The sequence below is a fragment of the Lineus longissimus genome, chromosome 3 (genome assembly GCF_910592395.1).
Source record: "Lineus longissimus chromosome 3, tnLinLong1.2, whole genome shotgun sequence".
Classification (NCBI taxonomy): domain Eukaryota; kingdom Metazoa; phylum Nemertea; class Pilidiophora; order Heteronemertea; family Lineidae; genus Lineus; species Lineus longissimus.
In genome coordinates this window covers 12,324,951-12,343,400 of record NC_088310.1, presented here as the reverse complement: position 1 = coordinate 12,343,400, position 18,450 = coordinate 12,324,951, and the positions used below count along the sequence as shown (strand labels likewise).

Below are 18,450 nucleotides of genomic sequence, written 5' to 3'. Positions count from 1 at the left end.
AAGGTTTTTGGATTTTGCCCCCAGGTGGTCAAGTGGTGAATCATATTGGACCAAACTTCGGTCCCTGAGATCACCTGACTAAGGGGTAAATGTGTACCAAATTTGGTATCAATAGTCATTGCAGTTTAGAAACGTGCCATCGTTACATCCTAACGGCCAATTTACACCATTTGACCTGACCTCTGTGACCTTGAAAAGGAGGTCAAATCAAAAACCCGGAGGATATATGATGCACCTTTGCTAGAAGTACCTACCATATTTTTTTCAAAATTTCCCGACTACTATTAAGGGAGATATTGCATATTTTCACTTTTAACGTTTGGCCCCCTGGTGGCCAAACCATGAAACGAATCGGACCGAAACTTGGTCTCCAAGGTGTCATTACATAAGGGTACATGTGTACCAATGTTTCATCTCAATAGCTCTAACAGTTACGAAACGTGCCCTGCTAACGGACGACGGACGACGACGACGACGGACGCCACGGTATGGGATAAGCTCACCTCTGCTAAGAGGTGAGCTAAAAAGGGTGACATAGACGGGGAAATGTACACCACCGGATACAGTCTGTGCTTGATCAGGCATCGGTCAGATGATATCCTGAACAAGGCATCTGTGGAAGCAAATCCAGAAAGAGACTTAACCTTCGAAGGGCACACTTATTACTCAGTGAAAAGTCAGTCCTGTGGGCTGTTTTCCAATTCAAAATAAAAGTGTAACCTCTTTAAATTAGTCTCACAGACTGAACCATAACACTCAACAGCCAACCGTGCCCACATGACATGTGACAGAACAGGATCTAGTGGACTTAATGATGAGGTACTATCAAATAAGTGCGGGCGCATGTGCGGGCGCCTATAGACTTGTTTCGGATCTTGCTGTGCAAAACCCGTTTTTTTTTATGCGAATTCTATTGAATAGTTTATAAATTGGCTGGATAACGTCCCAGTGAAGTTACAGGGAGGCAATAGAAGTGCAGTCACGTAGTACAAGACGTTTTAAAACTGAGATTTTAGGGATCTTTCTCTGAAGACTTCGTACTTCGCGGGAACGGCCATGTTTGTTTTTCCTTGTTTGGCCTGTTCGTGTTACTGCCATGCAAACGCCTACATACGTGTTCTGTTGGAAGATGAATAGTTCTGGTTGTAAGGTAGCAAGGTGCTTGTTTACCGAAAAATATCACTTGAGGACAGAATCACGGTTTGTTTAGACTTTAGTTAGTGTAGTAAGCGGCCGCAGCCGACATATTGTTGATCCCGTCATTGACGTAAGCATCGTATCGTAGGAATCTCACTTCAGACCGTTGTCGTACCTCGCATCGTGATCATCAGGACGGAAACATCAGTGGTAAAACAAATCTATCTTTATCCCTCTGCATGTTGAGTTATTATTTAACTACCTGTTTCTAGTGCTTGGCGCAGTCGGGCCTTGGCTTCATGCTTGAGCTACAAGCACAGCTTTTATTGCTTTCTTGCTAGAAGGAAGTTGCAGCATACCCTTTGTCTTTGACTTTAGTCTGTCGAGGCGTCTATCGGTGTCATTCGGTGCTGCTCCTGTACTAGTGTTATACATAGTCACTGAATCATAGACCTAAAGTGTACACTGATACACTAAGACCAGGGCAAGTACTAGAGGTTACTAGCTGTCTTTAAGCCTGGTTCATGGCGGATCAGCTACTGGAGCTTGATACCTGTGCTACACTAGTTTACGGGGAGACACTACAGTCGGATGAGTTAGAGTGTGAATCTTATAGCAGCAGCGGTGTTAGTATTAACAACAGCTCAAGTAGTGTAGTGTCGGAGATTTTGTCTGATACAGTCAACACGATTAAACACTTATTAGTGACAACACCCAAAGACAGGCTCCACTCCGAGTTGGACAGTACCCCGGAGGGATCCCAAGTTACTTCTACCCCATACCGAGGTGACCGTCAACCCACCCCTTTGCCACCAGTCACAATAACCGAGATTGGAGACGGAACACCCTGAGAGAAGACGCTGGTTAGGAAACGTAGGGATATACCAGACTCAACGGAGAAAGAATTCACAAGGGGTCACTCAAAAAAAGGGAAACCAATAAGAATGGATGGTACAGGCGAGGTTATGGATCTGCCAAACCAACAACCACAAGAGGACCTGGATAGCAGTCCTTTGACAGTAGGAACTCTAACTAAGGTGCTGAGTGATTTTGAGGACAGAAACAGGAAGGCCCTGAAGGATTTGAGAACAAACCTAGAATCAGATATTGATAGGAAGATGTCCAACTTGACATTAAACATAAAAACCCAGATAAAGGAGGCGGTAGATGATGCTATTTCGAGAAAATTACCTGATATAGAGGGCATGGTCTCAAGACAAGTAGAAGGAGTACGAAGAAGCATCGCTGTGGATATAGACAAAAAAGTAGGGGGAATGAGTTCGAAAATGGACCAGCTAAGCTACAAGCTTAAATGGGATAAGCTTTTAGAGACCAATGTCATGATTTTTAACATGAAAGAACCGGACGCGGTAAATGCCGAATTAAGGAAGGTTGAAGATGACAGAAAAATTGCATGATGCAGATAGCAGATTTGATAGAACATTGCAGGAAAGCATACGGACCTGTGTGGAAGCGGACGTACACCAGGATCGGCAAATGGGAAGAGGGTAGGAATAGGATAGTCAAACTGGTACTCCAAAATAGATCACAGAGGGACATGTTTCTAGAAGCTATGAGGTCGCAGAGATTCGATGAGGACCTGCGTTTCGGAATTGATCGTTCCAAAGAGGATCGTGAAGAACACAAGAGATTGCGAGAGGAGATAAAGGCAAGAGAGGTTAAGGGAGAGAAAAACGTGATCATCAGGGATCGAAAAATTGTCAAACGGCCCTTTCGGGAGATCCCCCGAGAGGGGGGGATGAAGACAAACAATAAAACCGGTACCTGTAAATGTCTCATGACGAATGCGGACCAGCTGCCGAATAAGATGAGGGAACTAGAGTTGGTATCCTACGAGCACCGGCCGGATATCATTGGGGTGGTGGAGGTTGTCCCAAAGCGAACGAGGGTGCCAACTCGGAGTGAGGAAATTCAACTATCCGGTTACTTAAACTACGATGTACTAGGTAGAGGGAGTAGGGGGTTGTGTATGTATTACAAGGAGGACTTGAATGTATCTTTGCTATCGCCAGAGATCACCTACAGAGATAGTATATGGATAGACACGGCAGCAGGTACCAGGTTCGGTCTGATTTATAGAAGCTCGAGCAATAATGAGGCGGTCTGGAAAAACATATAAGGAGAGGTTGCTCGAGCTAGACCTATTTAGTCTTGCGCATCGTAGGAGGAGGGGGGGACTTAATAGTGCTTTACAACCTTTTTGAAAAACAATCCCCATTACTAGAGGGTTATGTGTGCCAGGCTGATCGCCGCCACCAGACTAGAGGCCACTCAAGGAGGCTAGTAAGAACAAGGGCCAATACAAATCTAAGAAAGTACTCATTCTTTGTGAGGGTGGCGGCTGACTGGAATAGCCTTCCAGAAAACGTTGTGGGTGCTTGCTCTTTGGAGGCGTTCAAGTCCCGCCTAGACAAACATTGGAGAAATAGAAACGAAGAGGGGATGTTCGGTTAGATCTTTGGTGTGTACATAGTTAGTCGTTAAAAAATGAACTTCGTATTGATATACAGTAATGTATGAGACTTTTGGCAAACACACAGTAAAAAAATAATAATACAAAAAAATATTTTAAATAGATTATGGCGCCGGCACGCACGAATATACGTAAGATAGGAAAGCAACGGCTAAAAATCAACTTTTGGTTAAACAGCTGAAAATTAATGATGATGAAATAAGGTGTCCATCAATTGAATCATGAGGGCCTGTTGAGTTATCCTCTTAGGCTATCGTTTTTGTCTTTTTTTACAGCCAGCAGTACAACCATGCACAGCGCAGTGTACAGACAGTACAGGATTGCAAACCAAAAACATGAGCATTGCTGCCTAACGAAACTGCAGTGGAATTCATACTACGATGTCATAATGTGACTTTCAAAATAATTTTTTTCACGGCCAATGACCAGACAGGGAGAAAACAAACGTAAATGGCGAGATTTGTTGCAAAATTGCCAACCACAACAACTCAGGGACCGTAGCCAAAATGGCCGACGGCGAATTCTCCGGTCGCTTGCGCAGTCCATAAACAAGCATCAATTTTACCAACTTTGGGTGCAAGCTTGGTCATCAAAGTTACAGAACTGTTAGAAATACATCTAAACAACATAAATATACAGTTAAAAGTGCATAAAAATCCCGTTTCAACCTCTGGGCGCTACCTTTTTTTCTCCGCCAGACTTCGGGCCCTACCGGTCGTTATTTAGTGCGACCGCCACCAGAGTGTTTATCAAGATCTTTCGCCGTTTTAATTGCGCGTTTTAGGAAGATTAATCAATTATTACATGCATGCATTATATATCACCGAAATGATAATTGCGTAGGCTATTTGAAACTAAGTTCAGATATTATTTTCGATCTTTGAACTGAATTAAGGCGAGTGATTCTTGACACCCGGTCGACAAATTAGGACTTGCAAAATTCACGTGAGATCGCTTGCATCATCGGCACGTTTGAAAGCCGAATTTCACAAATTCCACAAATATTTATCACATACTATATGTATCACCACAAAGGTAACTCTCTAGACTATTTGAAACCAAGTTCAGATACTTATTTTCACAAATATTCGAAGCTATGCAAGCGATTTTTCAGTGGTAGAGATCGACGGAAACAAATTTCTCGCTCTAAAATGACATGAGACGAGCACCAACTTTCGCTAATTTGTGCACAAAATTTCCGCAATATTATAAAAAAACTATTGATATATCTGAATTATATAGACTCTTTGCAGTACCTTCACAAATTTCAGGTACATGGTCATGTTGATTAAAAGAGTATCAACCGATTGAACATGAGAAAGTTCACTCACCTTCATTGAAGCAGCGACTACCGCCATTTTTAAATGGTGGCATCTCTTCTATCGATCGGCCAATCAGCAGCACTGCTTGCAAAAAAGTTGAGCCACCGCCAAATTTGAAATCGCCAAAATTCAGTCAATGTGCCTGCAGCGCCAACTGGCGGTGAAAACTATATTAATTCCATTAAAAGTAAAATGAAAAAATATTAAAAAATATTCAGCCATTTTTGAAATCAATATTTGCTCTGTGGACCGAGGTAAAAAGGGAAAGAAATCTAAACGCGAAATGACCTCATTCTCTTAATATAGGTCGGATCGCGCTGATTTTTCGTTTTTTGAGTTCACCTTGGGCAACTCCTAATTTACCACCGTCAACGAAGTGGCTGGGCCTTCCCGGTCAGAAATGTCCAATTTTGTCCACAGATGGGTCCCCAGATGGATGGATTGCAGGACGGACACCATTTGAACAGCTATTCTACTAGCTCCGCTGACTTTGTCAGCTGAGCTAAAAACGAGACAAGCAATCTGATGCCTATCTAAAGTGGAGAGCAGACCATAAATGTTCGGCAGATCATAAAGGAAGTGCGGGTGCTATGGAGTCCGTTGGCGCTGTCAGGATCTTCACTAGATCAGAGGATACTCGTGAAGGTCTCCGATATGTGAACTATCTTGGTGATGGGGATTCTTCTTCTTATGCAAAGGTGAAGAAGGCTAAACCATATGATGGTGTTGAGGTGGCTAAGTTAGAGTGTGTTGGACATGTGCAAAAGAGAGTTGGGAATAGACTGCGAAAGTTAAAAAAAGAGTACAAGGGGAGGGACCTAGCCGATGGAAAAAAGATTTCAGGGGCTGGCCGTCTTACTGAACAGCGAATAGACACCCTTCAAAACTATTTTGGCATGGCAGTTAGGCAAAACAAAGGCGACCTTCTCGCTATGCAACAGTCAGTGCTAGGTAGCCTTTACCATGTTGCGAGCACGGATGCCGCGCCAAATCATGGTATGTGCCCCGCAGGCGAAGATTCTTGGTGTGCCTACCAAACTGATCCAGACATTTACAGACATAAGCATGGCATCCCAGAGGCCATAGTTGAACTCATTGAACCCATCTATGAGGATTTGAGTGCTCCTGATTTGCTTAGTAAGTGTTTGCATGGAAAAACCCAAAACAATAATGAGTGTCTAAAAAAGGTAATATGGGACCACTGCGGAAAAGAAGCCTTTGTGGGCAAATTGACAATAGAAGAAGCAGTGTATAGTGCTGTGGGGCAATTTAATGATGGCAATATCGCGATTGCAAAAATCTATGAACTTCTTGGTGTGTCACCTGGACTCTTCACTCTGTCTTTTGCTACTATTGGGGATAATAAGAGACTATATCGTGCCGCACAAAGGTCAGCGGAAGCCGGAAAAGTTAGAAGAAAGGCTCTCCGCGCAATAAAAAAAGGCTTTCAGGACAAAACTGAGGAAGATGAAGGGGATGTTTATGATGCTGGTGGACATTGATACCATTCTCAACTGTTTTGATGGCTGAAATGTTGTAGTTTTAGCGAAAGTAGGTCTGAAACACTAAAAAGTCTAACGTTTTGGTCATTTTCTCAAAATGTGTACTTTGACCCTCCGGGCAACACTTGAACAATGATAATTTCCATATGTTTTGAGATATGAGGCTAATTTTTGGACCAGAGGTACTTTATAGGTATATCTAAGGAATGATGGTAGCGTTTTTGGATGAAACAATTATAAGGTGGTGTATTGACATCATGAATATATAATGAGGTGATGAAAATGACAAATTTGAAAAAAATTCCATAATTTCTTTCAGAAATATTTTTTCATAACATCCTACCACCAGATCTTGTATTATAAGGGCATTAATAAAGTGTGAAAGTTTCAATTAAAAATATTCAGTGGTTATTGAGTAATCATGTTTGGAAAATACCCCTATTTTGGTCCCGCGGCGGCCATATCTATATAATAATACCGGAAGGGGGACGAATAAAGTCACACTTAGAGGTGTTGGATCGCCTTGAAATTTTGCATGAATGGTGGTGACACCTTGCCCTGATGCAACGTCTTGGTTTTGTTCAAAAGTTTACTTCAGCGGAGCAGTAATGAGGGCTTTTTAATCGGACACTGTCTATTCTCCTTACCACTCACAGAAGCCAAGCCATTGCTGTTAAGTTATGCAGGGGCTTAATCAATTACCTGCACTCCCTGTGGGGTGAATAACATTACCTTTTGAACAGCCGGCTGTAGGGGATGATTGGAACAGCCGGTATACCTGCTGACCTGCTGAACCCAGTTTAATGTTATTTTCAATCCACGATTGCAGGTCACCTGATTTTTGAGATTTCGCGGGAAATGAAATTGTAAACAAACACATGTGTGCAGTTCAAAGGTAAACAAAAAATTATTTTTTGTACTTTTGGTTGCTGGACTTGGGTTTTCCCGCAGTTAGGAGCTGGGGTCAAATAGGTGGTCTATTGTTTATGGGTGCTGTTTTAGTCAGAGCTAGCCCTTGATTATGAAGGAATTTTCAAATGAAGGTGACCATGGTCTGTTTATGTGCTCACCACAGCTTTCAATACTTGATGTATCTGAAGAGGCACTCTGAACTTGGCATGGCCTTATCAAGGAGCTGCTCACAATGCTGAACTTTTAGCTTGCCTGTCGACTAAGTGCCTTGCCCGAGACATTGCTACATGTAGGAGGAGCACGCATTTTAAAGTTACAGTAGTGATAGAACAATTGGTTCGAGCCATTTGGAAGCCGACATGTGAAGGCCTATCTGAGTTCTCCCCTTTCTTCTCTGTATAAAAAGGGGCATATTGCTGACAAAGGAACGAGGCATATTGACATTGCCTCATCATCTCTATCGGACCAATAAAATTGATAAACTTTGTTATGCACTCATACATCACGCCACAGCTAGGTTTGAGTCTGTGGACAAATGGTTTGTTTAATTTGTCTCTTCGATATATCTCCTTTGATATTGCATTAGATTTTCATCACAATTCAATCTATTCATGATCAAGATAAAGCCCATTTGAACCTGCCTGCGCCACGGGTATAATGCTAGTTGGATGCTAATTAGCATAATTTATGCAAATGACCAATTTTTTTAAATCACCTTTTTATGCTTATTCACATGATATAAAAAGTTAATAGACATGACTGAAGGTAAAAAATTTTTTTTAGGAGTGTATACCTACCTTAACATGATTGAAGTGGATATTTCATAACATTGAACATAAAGGTGAATAATATAAATAGGTGAATAATAACATGTTTTGGAGGAATATAAATCATGGAATACATCTGGACTACCCCCAATGAAAGGTAGCCCCCTTTCCACAATTTTTTGGGGATATTTTGCATGCTTTTTCAGGGGACTAATTTTCCTGCACTACAGTCACATGCTTTTGTTTACAATGTCCATATTTAGCCTTACCACATGCCAATCATACCTCAAACTGTCTATCACATAGTACATTTATGCATTATTAATGAAGCAAATTTTCAGTTACAAATCTTTCCCACCTAATTTCTCCGACAAATAGACCATCTCATAAACCCTAAGTTGGTATATGGCTTTCATGAAACTTCATGATAAATGTATCAACTTTTCATTGAAAACTGCCTTTTCAAACTCTTGTAATTTTGAATAAACTGGCCCAAATAGCAGGAGCTCTGAATTCAAAAATATCTTACTGGCAAAGCCAGCCTCGTCCCAACCCACACCTTTTATATGGCAGCTACCTCTTTAACATATCTATTACTTGTAATAAGATGTCGACTCATCGATGGATTTATACCAGTAAATTGTGCACCTTCCCTATTATGTGGTCTGTGACTCTCCTGACTGACATCATACATCACTGTTACTGTCATATAGATCATTTCTTTTCGTAGAATTTTCAGATCAGACCTTGGTATGATTTATAAAACATGTTTGGTTTGATGGGTTGATGAAAACGATGTCGTCAGAAAGTTAGAAGCACCAGTCATGGATAATCGCGGGCAATGTTCATTTGATGAATCGATTCCAGTTGTTGAATGAAATAGACAGTTGACAAAGAAACTGATGTGGCCTTCAAATCCAAATACCGAGTCAATGAACCGGTACAATTTGCATTTATGCTTGTCCTGGTCTTCAAGTTGGGGGGGGGGGGGGTCTAAACTGTGACCCTAGTATATTATTGCTATAAGCATGAAGCTTCTTGTAGTATTGTGTCTACCACTTTAGTTTTTACTATGAATATAATGAAATTGATTTCATACAATAAAAAGTGTTTTTTCTGTCATTTTTGCCAAAAGGGAAAAAGTGTCCTGTCCGAGACGTCCTGTCCGACACGCTACCCACTTGAGAACAAATTACCCCCACTCGGCTATCCCTGGAGATTTTGAAACCAAACTTTTTATAAAAGCTACCTAAGGTACTAGGGTACATAACTGGCTAGCTTGATTTGAAATAAATCATGCAATAGAGCAGAACTTTTGACTTCCCATACCGAAAAACCCATTTCCTTTTTCTGTCCTCTCGACACGAGGCTTCTGGCCTCATTTTGAATTGGAAAAAAAAATTCCGAGATTGGTGACCCTAGTATATTATTATAAGCATGAAGCTTCTTGTAGTATTGTGTCTACCACTTTAGTTTTTACTATGAATATAATGAAATTGATTTCATACAATAAAAAGTGTTTTTTCAGTCATTTTTGCCAAAAGGGAAAAAGTGTCCTGTCCGACACGTCCTGTCCGACACGCTACCCACTTGAGAACAAATTACCCCCACTCGGCTATCCCTGGAGATTTTGAAACCAAACTTTTTATAAAAGCTACCTAAGGTACTAGGGTACATAACTGGCTAGCTTGATTTGAAATAAATCATGTAATAGAGCAGAACTTTTGACTTCCCTAACATACCGAAAAACCCACTTCCTTTTTCTGTCCTGTCCGACACGAGGCTTCGGGCCTCATTTTGAATTGAAAAAATAATTTCAGAGATTGGATTTTTTTACCATGTCAAGTTGTTCTATAGCACTTGCCTAAAACAAGTTCAAAGTTTTAAATGATTACCCTGAATTAATTTTATTGAGGGGAAAAGGCCTGCAAATGTCCTGTCCGACACGAAACAAATACCATGAAATAGCCCAATACCAGATTATAAAGATTACCAGGAATCCCACATTATTTTGGCCTTTCTGCTTGAGATACTTCAAGTCATCCTCCTTTGACGTGCTGGCCAATTAACACAAGGTTAATTCCAGGAGTTAACTATTTATGGTAGGGAGTTCAGACAAAAAGATTAACTGTCTAAATGTACATTTTCAGTTCTGTTTCTGGAAAGTACTCACTCTAACTAAGAAAATGCCACAAAAATTGTTCGATTCCGATAACGGAGTGGTATTCTACTTCATTTTTAATAATTGAACTTCGGTTGTTTTGACCAGTAATTCAAATGGACTAATAAGTGGGCATTGTTTCACCTGAAGGCACTTATAGACAAAAACAGGGACAGCTAAATTTTTTTATTTTGAGTTCACTTGATGTTTTACCACATCAAGAGTTTTCGACGGGCGACAACGAAACTTGGCCCATTTATGTAATTTGACCTGCCGATTAGAACTGTTGGAGTCGTTCAATTATTTTGCATATTAATTAGCTAATTAGCATAATTAATTAGCTAAATGCAGCCAATTGAGGCCCTGTTTTTTACAATTGGGGGTAAAACAGACAGCTTAACTCGAGATAACATCAAAATTCTTTTGAACTTTGATTTAACGAATTAAGCACGTCAAATGGATGGCGTCCATTTTCCAATATGGCTGCGATTTTCCAATATGGCTGCCGATCTCCAATACTGCCGCCAATGAGGAACCGGCGTTAAGATAAATGCCAGTGGCGGCGCCACAATCGATCGTACCTTCTGACGCCATGACGTTTTTTTCTGGTCTATTGACGTCGCATGAGGTCAATCACGGGAAACCATTGCGTACATATTTGCACAGGATTTCAACAACAGAAAACGTGCCCAATAACTGGCATCGCGCATATTTTCCGCAAAATTATCTTAAGAAACTGATACCTCAATAGATTTAAAACAGGAAGATGCAAACGTCGCCGAAATCGGTCGAAAATAAGCGATCGTTTTCGGGCTCAGAAATAACATGATAATGCATTGGAAATGGAGAGTTTTGGTATGATCGATTGCAGCGCCACGCGGCGGATAAATCGCGCCGGTTCCTCATTATCAATACAGGCCATTATCCATTGTGACAAGTCTGTCATGGAACATTTCATGGGCTTGGTGGTGGGCCTATTGGTAGAACTGAGGAAGGGCTTTTATGATGGCGGAAATATTGGATGGTGGCCATTCTGAACAGCGGCCATATTGGATGAATTACCGTCATTAGTCCTTTTTTACAAAACATGGCTTATAGGGTATCAAAATTTAAATGTAAATGGGCCCTGAACACGGGCATGTGAAGATAGGCCTTTTGGGGGTAGGGGTCAAGTTTTTGCCATTTCTCCCTTATGCTACCAATATCAAAACTTGTCACTGACTACTAGTATTCCAGTTTCTTATACCCAAGCCACTTACATGCACATAGTTCTCGAAGCTTCGATGTCTTTATTATTTCATTTTGTACATAATCAAACTTAGTTTATCTATCATGTCTGTAATGAGTGCTTGAAGCTTGAATTGAATGCCTTTATTATTTTGTTTGTACATATTTCAAAAACATTTTCTGTCATGTCTGCAGTGCCTGAAGTTTGGGTGCCTTTATTATTTCATTTTGTACGTATCAAAAATATTTTCTGTCGTGTTTTTAGTGCTTGAAGCTTGAATGCCTTCATTATTTCATTTGATTCATGGATATCGAAAATAAAAGTCTGTCATGTCTGTATAAAAGAATAAACATGTAGTAGATTTGTGTTGAAAAACAAAATGTTTCCTTTTGTTTATCTGTTGCATAGAAATATGCCAATGGCAATGAGAAGCAAAATGTCAAGCTCAAGTACATTACGCAAGGACTGCCAGCTTATTGCCTTGATGTTGGAGGCAGCAAGAAGAAAGCTCATCTTCAGAGGTTTTCGCCCTAGCCCGGGTCGCCAAGTGACTGGAACTAAGAAAATCCCATAAATTTCGGACTCTAAATGAGAAGAACAAAGGATTTCCGGATATTCTGGTTTCCTCCTACATTGTAGGTAGGCCTACATTTCAGCCATTTATTCTCCCATGTTGTGCATCACTGTTGAAAAATATCATCTGGCCAAAGTGGAATGAAAATTTAGTTTTAAAAGTTGACAACAGATGGTAGCACTGTATAAATTGTGCTAAAAGACCTATGAATAGTCTTTACGTAAGAGGACTACCACTCATTAACGATAACCGCGGGCAAGGATTTTCTTTCAGATTGTGTAAGGGATCACGTCCAAAGTCCGCACGCGAATCGGGGCGAAAATTCGCCTGGTCGAATATCGCCACACTCATTCGCCTCCAAATCGCTCCCTGCTTCGGCGATTCTATTATGATCAGGCGAAAAGTCAGACTGAATAAAAATCGCATTCGAAAATAAAAATCGCGCCTAATTCGCTCTCACCAACCATCGGAACGAAGCGAATATTAGAGGCCTACATGTGTTGTAGTATGCGTATTCCGACATCAGCTGATAGCAGACCGAACATAAACACAAAGTGGAATTCCCGGTCAACCTGACTGCAGTAATCATATACATCACATCTATCCACGAGGAGCTACACAAATTTGGCACAGAGGTTTGAGGTTCTTAGTATTATGGTATGTATTCCGAAGGATTGTGGCGGAATATATCGAATCATACAGCTAATCATAGTTAGGCTTATGTTTCAGAGTCTCAGCCAGCCAATCAAGATCGTTGTAGTATCCGGTTATCCTAAACAGCGTCCACCAGCGCCCACCAGCGTTCACCAGGTTTAAAGTCGGGTATAAAGTCATCAAATTAAAATTTTGTGGCCAAAACGTAATACGTACACCATAAAAAATACATTTCCTGAAAAATTTCATGCTTATTTCGTTTATGACCATTAGATTTTACTTTGATGGCTTTAATGTAGTGTTTAAACCCAGAAGTATTAAGGTAGCAGGAAGGGTTGGGCGTTTGTGGTTTCTGAGTCTGAGGGGGTTGGTGTCTGTTGACTGTGCTTTAATAGTGCAGCGGCCAAGGCTCAAAAATTTCGAGATACCCCTACCGGAGGTATAACAAGCTGGGATTGGTCTCATTTTGTTCGTATGGAACTCTAGTTTCTGAAAAATGATGTTGTAGTTGCGGGAACGTTGTACAACATGCTGAATTAACCCCTTCTGTGCGGCAACGAGTGAAAAAATGACGATTTTCTTTAATCGCTTAGATGAGGGAATCAGCCCCTCTAACGTCTACTATGGCTGGTTATATCAGTGTATATCATTGAAATGGACCTCTAGCAATATATTTTAGGTGGTTTTATGCTAGCAGGATGGTTACAGGGCCAAAAATATGCCCAAAATTTGAAAAATTTTGACAATTTTGACCAAAACGAAAGATATTTTCTTATATTTTTCCACAGATACTGTATATAACAGTGTTATATATGATTTAATTTGTCAGCTAGGATATCTCATTGATATAAAAATTTGTTTCAGCATATTGAAATGGGTACAACATGGCCGTTTAACCCCCTACTTGCGACAACCCGTAAAATGCCGATAATTCATAAATATCCGTTTTTGATGAAATACACCCCCTTAATGCCTACCATGGCTGGTTATATCAATGTACTTCATTGAAGTTGAATTCTAGCACTATATTTCAGGTGTTTTATTGCCAGTAGGGGGTTACGGGCCGATAAATATGCTCAAAATTTGACAATTTTGGACCATTTTAGACCAAAGTGAAACACGTTTTTTCTTTTAATTTAATTTGTCAGCTAAGTTATATCATGGATATATTAGTATGTTTAAGCATATTAGAAATGATACAACATGATCCATAACCCCCTTGTGTATAGGCCTAAACTTTAGGATTAACTGACAGGTGTGTGACACATTCAGCCTCCCATAGGTTTTTCAGTTTGCGTACTTGTCTGTAGATGGCAGCACACCCTAATTGCTAATTTGTTTCAATGGCTTCAATTCAAGGTCAATGCTTTCTTCACATAAAAAGATAATCACTGGCCACAGAGAGATGGTCCTCAAGTAATTACTCTGGTATTTAGGCCAGTAGAAGGTAAGGATCTCATACAATTGATATAATTTATAAGCATGCTTGCACTGTTGTTGAAAATTGAATCAAAAGGACTGATTTTAATGAGCAGGTTTCTTCAAAACAATGTGCCATATGGGGTGCCTATTGTGAATTAATTAACAAATAGCACTAAAATGTTTAACACCTTGATCCAGCAGCCTAGCCGGTTTTGAAGTTTTTGGATTTCGGTATTGACATTGACCCTTTTTTTCAGAAAATAGAATGGATGTTATCCAAGAACCTCCTGAGAAGAAAAGACGAAAAAGCAGCAATGACGACTGTGTGATATGTAACTGCCCCTTGGATGCAGACCGTGCATTTGTTAAAAATCCAACGTTAGAGGGAATCAAAGCTATTATTCAGGCTGCGGAAAAACGTCAAGATCATGTGAATGTAGCGCTCTCTGAAATCAAAGATGACATTTTAAATCAAAATGTTACAGTGAGATATCACAACCAGTGCAGAGCTTGGTACACATCTGCGAGTAATCTAAAGTACGTACGAAATGATGAAACGAGTGCAACAGTTAGCACTGCTAGTGACATGGTGGAGAGTGGTCCTAACCGGCTTCGGCGAACTGAAACTTCTTCATTTAACATAAGAACTGACTGTTTTATTTGTGGGACATCAAACACTCGGAAAGAAAAGTTGACAAATATTACTACCGGCACTGGGGCTTCCACTCATGAACGCATTATTGCAGCATCCCTAGAAAGACTTGATGACAAGATTCATATGCGTATGTTGTCATATCCAGACTTGTTTGCATATGATGCCAAATACCATAGGACATGTTACAGTAGATATGTTACACCGAGAAATATCAAGGCTGACCGAGCCAAGGTTGAGGGGCAGAAGTGTCTGAGTGATTATGATAAGGCTGTTCTATCTTTGAGTGAGGAAATCGAGAACACGTTACTCTCAAGAACTAAAAAGCTTGTTACACTGTCCTCTCTACTTGAACGATTCATTGAGATACTCAATGAAGGTAATCAAACTGGTACCAATGTAAAGCCAAGTGACTATCCCTCGTGGAAGCTTAAGGATAAGCTCAAGAAACGGTTTAACGACAAACTGTTATTCATAGCCCAAGCTGGCAAGTCCGATCTAGTTTGTTCGAGTGAGTTGAGTGTTGGTGACGCTCTGAAAAAAGCTGCCGCACTAAACATCCAGATCAATGAATCCGGTGAATGTGAATTCATTAGTGACAGTTCAAATGAACTGGATGATGCTGCCATCCTTCATCGAGCTGCTGGTATCCTTCGCAATTCAATGGCAGGAATTACCTATCAAACCACTGAATATTCTCCAAGTGGAGACTTCAACATACCGCAGTGCAGGAAATTTGTTCCGGATACATTGTATGACTTTATAGCATGGTGCACGTCGAAGAATTTCTTTGATAAAGCTAAGCATTGTCCCCCAACTGAGGCTGATATGAGGGTACTGGGTATCTGCCACAGCACCATTGCTTTGGCCTGTAGGACACAGACTCCCATTACATTTGGTCTTGGGGTCCAGACGCACCATGACCATGGGAGTAAGGCACTTATAGATGTTTTATGTTCCCTTGGATATTCTGTCAATTATGACCAAGTCAGAAAGTTTCTAACATCGGCAGCTGTCGATGAGCTATCAGGGCCGTCTGACGTCAAGATACCACGTGGGATTTCACAGTTTGACCCGGAAAACATTCTATCAATTGTTGATGCAGCCATTGATAACTTCGACCAAAATGAGGAGACAATCGATGGGAAACATACCACCCATGCCATGGCAATTGTTTTGTATCAACGAACTCAAGAAACTCGAGAATCGTCTTCAATTCCTTGCACAAAACAGAAATCACTGGACACTGCACAGTATAGGGAGCAGCATATCCAAGGGTATCGCAAGCCGGCTAAAAAGCCAGCTCCAACAGTAACCTATCACTCGGACAATAAAACAGTTACGAGTGTCGTGATGAAAGACTTGATTTGGGAAGTGGCACGGGCTTCTGGAGATGATAACTCTAATATTCCGGCGTGGAGTGGTTTCAATGCCCTTGTGTGTACGAAGACGGTCCCAGTTACAAGGATTCGATACCTGCCGTTCATCGATGCCTCACCATCTGATCTTTCCACCATATTCACAACGTTGTTGAGACTTGTGCTCATAGCCGAGGAGTTAGGGCAGGAGCACATACTCGTCACAGCAGACCTTGCAATCTACAGTAAGGCACAACAGATTATGTGGAGCAAACCAGAGCGTCTAGTCGGCAAAGTAACAATGAGACTCGGAGGTATGCATCTGACAATGGCTTTCCTCGCTAGCATTGGCAAATTATTCGGAGATGGTGGACTTCTCAATATCTTAACCTCATCTGATGTATATGCAGCAGCCACGGCTAACCAGATGCTCCAGGGAAAGCAGTATGCCCGCGCAATCCGAGGTATTCGTCTCGCTCATGAAGCGCTAACACACATGTTTCTGATCGCAGCTGAGTCCTTTGCCACAAAGAAGTGTTTGCCCTGGCTTACTGACGAAACCAAGCAATTTGTACACGATCTTGATCAGTCCTTCAAATCAAAGGATGCGACCGCCTGTGCAGCTGCTTGTCAGAAGGCAGAGGGCATGATCCCCCAGTCCGTGTTAGATACAATAGCTCGCTTTCGAAAAGAAGGAAGATGTCAATCTGCTACATTTGCCTACTGGGATAGCTTTCTAGAGGCAGGGAATATATTGCTGCGATTGTTACGCGCAGATAGGGAGGCAGACTTCCTCATGCACCTTGAAGCTGTGATGGAAACGGTTCCCTATTTCATCCTTGCTGGGCGTGTGAACTATGCACGATACACCCCTGTGTACATTGCAGAGATGAATCAATTGGAGGAACGAGAGCCCCTGATGTACCACCACATGATGGAGGGAGGATTTGTTGTGCGCAGGACAGCAGCAAGAGCTTTCAATTGCGTCCCGACAGACCAAGCTCTGGAGCAAACAATCAATCGAGAGGCAAAGAGCCAGGGAGGCGTGATCGGATTTACCCTACGCAAAGGTGCCCTGCTTCGCTGGCTTCTGACACGACACATCACGGGGGAATATGCAGAGGCTTTCAAGGATCTTGTTTGCAACTCTGGAACGAATAGAAAACTGCCCGAAGAGCTTGGAAATGCCCGTATGAACAAGGACAGAAAAGACGTGAACGACATGAAGGAATACCTGGAAAGCCAGTGCCAGGATCCATTTGACCTCGAAGATGTTCCAGACAATCTGCTGAATATTACCACAGGTCAAATGGCATCACCACAAGTTGAGGATTCACTGAAGGACATCCCAGACAAAGGCAAAGTTATCTTTGATAACTTTGTGAAGGAACGACTTGGAGATGAGCCAACAAAAGATTTTTGGGACGCATTAAAGAAGAAAACTGTGTCAACATTCGCAGATATGAAGAAAGCCCTTCCAAATGACAAGGATCGAAAGCTGATCATTGACACCGAGGTGTTGTTTCGACGGCTTCTGGCAGTCTCCAGGATTCGCGATGTCGACATGAGGAACGTTCTCAAGTACGAACTGGCGGCGATAGCACCATCACTCTTCCATGATGACGGATCGATGAGAAAGACAACCAAATCTGATCTGACGGACAAGCTTGAATCTAATTGCACTGAGGTGTTAGCAGAGCTGCCACAGATACCAGAATCCAATTCATCAGCTTATATCATTGATGGCATGGCAATGCTTCAAGCACTGAACGAGAACCAGTTCAAAACATTCAAGGATTTGGCAGAAGTCGTTCAGAAACGTACAGTGCGACTTCTGAATATGCAACGCTTGGAGTTGACCAGTGTGACGATTGTCTTTGATAGGTATGATCACAAGCCCTCAATCAAAACAACAGAGAGAGAACGGCGTAGTTCTTCCGTCCAGTCACAGTATCAGATCCAGGGAGGCAGGGATGTGCCTAACTATCGAAAGTTTCTGAAAGGAGCTGGCAACAAGGCTAGCCTTGCAAATTATATCTCGCATTTCATCGTAGAGCATGCCGCTGAATTCATCCCAAACGGTAAATCCATTGTCTTGGCCGGAGGATTCAGTGAGGGAGAACTAGTGAAGGAGGTTACCTCATCTTGTGCATCATCCCTTGAAAGTCTGTATAGCAACCAGGAGGAAGCTGATACCCGCATGATCTTGCACGCTTGCAGTCTCTCAAAGGACTTTGATAGGATCATAATACGTTGTGACGACACAG

The 18,450-nt window shown here is 41.5% G+C and overlaps 1 long non-coding RNA gene across 1 annotated transcript in view; it reads right to left on the bottom strand.

The window, feature by feature from the left end:
- LOC135485727 (uncharacterized) overlaps window positions 1-18,450 on the bottom strand; it is a 106,626-nt gene that overhangs the window by 76,508 nt on the left and 11,668 nt on the right. The window lies entirely within an intron of this gene.